This window comes from Ceratotherium simum, chromosome 39, assembly GCF_057802395.1.
Source record: "Ceratotherium simum simum isolate JZ-2026a chromosome 39, ASM5780239v1, whole genome shotgun sequence".
NCBI classification, from domain to species: Eukaryota; Metazoa; Chordata; class Mammalia; order Perissodactyla; family Rhinocerotidae; genus Ceratotherium; species Ceratotherium simum.
Genome location: NC_141938.1, coordinates 3,841,831 through 3,844,941, shown reverse-complemented (window position 1 = coordinate 3,844,941; position 3,111 = coordinate 3,841,831).

Below are 3,111 nucleotides of genomic sequence, written 5' to 3'. Positions count from 1 at the left end.
TCTGAAGGGACATGATGCACCTTTACTGGGTTTTCCTCATGGATCTTCAACAGCTGTGCCCTCCCACACAGTCATTGCAGCAGGATCTGAACTGCATCCTTGTTTCTCCAAGAACATAGGTGTGATGTTACATTAATGACATCTCCTCTGAGAACATTTAGGAATACAAATATTTAAAAAAGGAGCTCACAAAAAATTGATGGGACATTGCCACTCATATGATGTGAGGTCCTGACAACTTTGTTAAATTTCTGGAAATTATTTGACAATGTGAAACTCGCTCCTTCTCTGATACTATGAAGAAATACCTATGGTTCCTCTAAGCACCCATAACATCTACTAGGTTCTTTTGTTCCAGAGGTAACATATTTTGTGTACAAATTTTACTTGAGCCCATTTGTGCTGTTACTTGCAAATTTGCCACCTTGAATGGGCACCCCTACCATGAAAGTCTGGAGGCTGTTTCAAATTCTCATACAATCAACACTCCTGTTAGTGCCCTCAGAGACTCCTTGATTATAGAGACCTCAGTGACCTTCTGTCATGCCTACTGGGGTACCCATGATGGCCATAAGTTGTCCATAGGTTTCTTTTTTTTTTTTTTTTAAAGATTTTATTTATTCAGTTTTTTCCCCCCAAAGCCCCAGTAGATAGCTGTATGTCATAGGTTCACATCCTTCTAGTTGCTGTACGTGGGACTCGGCCTCACGTTGGACGGAGAAGTGGTGCCTTGGGGCGCTCCCGGGATCCGAACCCGGGCCGCCAGCATCAGAGCGCGCACACCCAACCGCTAAGCCACGGAGCCGGCCCTGTCCATAGGTTTCTGATGCAAGAACCTGCCCTAGGCCCCACACTGTATGCCATTAGAGCTGCAATGACCTCTACTTATGAGGCTATCCTGAAAGTAGATGGCCCTGAGCATGGGACCATCTACCCAGCAGTCCATTTTGACTCAGGACCTGGAAACAGCCCCACAAGAGCTCAGCATGGCTGCTGAGACCCCTGGAGACATGATGGAGCCAAACCTGGGCCCTCTGGGATATCCTACCCACAGGAGAGAGTGGCATTTGCCATCCCTATTCTCCTGCCAGGTGCCATTGTGTAGAAGGAGGTCACCCCTTCCCCAGAACCCCTAGCTCCCTAGGGAGCTCCTTAGGACTCCCTGAGTGAAAAGCAATGGGAGTTCATAGACTTTAAGGACAACATATACCACATTTGTATATGATGGAACTCAGGCAGAGCCATTGCTTTTCATGTGTTAATTGTGACATGTCTGATGAAGGACTGGACCCAAGGGTCATGACAACTGACCGTACATCCAGCAGTCATCTTAGCACCAACCAACACTTGGCTCCAGCTGCAGACATTACAGACTATGCGTGATTCCCTGAGAGTTACACTTTTGTGGAAAAGAACTCTGAGGATCTGTTGCCTCACAGTTACCTACAATAGAAATCAAAGTAACACTTGTCTCTACACATATGAAGGCCACATGCAAAGCCTCACCAGGACACTCTTTATCCACATGGGAGTTCCAGACACTACTGATAGTAATGAAGACACTCATTTCACTTCTCAGAATACACAGTACTGGCCTCTAAACAAGGCATTCAATGGAAGGTTCTCGTCTCTTCCAAGTCTCAGGTTGCAGGCCTCATAGAGCATCATTATGGCTTATTGAAATAAGTTCAAATTAATTGAATGACAGATGATGGTCTGTTTCTCTCATGAGTCAGTCATCAGGGGTGACTATTAATGCATCTGTCTTTATCTTTTATTCCTAGTAGACTTTGGTTTTTTTTGAAAGCAGTTTTAGGTTTACAGAAAACTTGATCAGAAAGTACAGAGATATCTCACATAACCCCTCTGCCTCCACACAGGTTGCCGTATATTGTATGTCTTATATTACTGTGGTAGATTTGTTACATTTGATGAGCCTATTTGACGCATGAAAGTTCACAGTTTACATTAGTGTTGACTCTGTGTTATACAATCTCTGGGCTTTGGCTAATGTAGAATGACCTGTCTCCATCATTTCTGTATCATATGGAATATTTGCTCTGTCCTAAAAATCTCCCGTGCTCCACCTATTCATTCATCCCTCCCTCCCACCCCCAAATCCCTGGCAACCAATGATCTTTCAGATTCTTGTACTTCTATCTTTTCCACAATCTCATATGCTTGGAATCATAGTGTGTAGCCTTGTTATATTGGCTTCTTTCAACTAGTAATATGATTTCAAGGTTTGTCCATGTGTTTGTGGCTTGATAACCTCATTTCTATTCCTCATTGAAGAATACTTCATCCTATGGATGTACCAGTGATTGTTTATCCATTCGCCTATTTAAATTATCTTGGTTACACCTAGGTCTTGACAATTATGCATAAAGCTCCTATAAACATTCATGTGCAGGGTTTTTGTGAACATCAGTTTTCAACTCATTTGGGTAAGTTGAACAACATGATTGCTGTATCATTTGTAAGTGTAGGCTTAGTTTTTAAGAAACTGCCTTTCTTCTGAAGTAGGCATACCAGTTTCCATTCACACCAGCAATGAATGAGGGTTCCTGTTGCTCTGCATCATCACCATCTTTTGGTGTTCTCAGTGTTTTTAATTTCAGCCATTGTAGTAAGTGTCTGGTGATATCTCATTCCTCTTTTATTTGAAGTTTCCCAGTGACATATGATTTTGAGCATGTTTTCATATGCTTATTTACCATCTGTGTGTCATTGTTGAAGTGTGTGTTCAAATTTTTTGCCCATTTTTAAATGAGTTGTTTGTCTTCTTTTTCTTGAGTTTTAAGAATTCTTTAGATGTTTTTGGTATCAATCCTTTATCAGATAAGTGATTTCCAAAGATTTTCTGCCAGTTTGTGGCTTGTGCTTTTGTTCTATACACATTGTGTTACACTAAGTGAAGGTTTTTATTTTCATGAAGTCGAATTTATTTTTTCTATCTTGGATCTTGCTTTTGGTGTTGTATCTAAAAATTAATTACCAAACCCAAGGTCACCCAGCTTATCTCATATTTTATCTTTTAGGAGTGTTCTTGTTTTACATTTTATACTAAGATCTGTGATTCATTTTGAATTAATTTTTGTGAAAAATGTA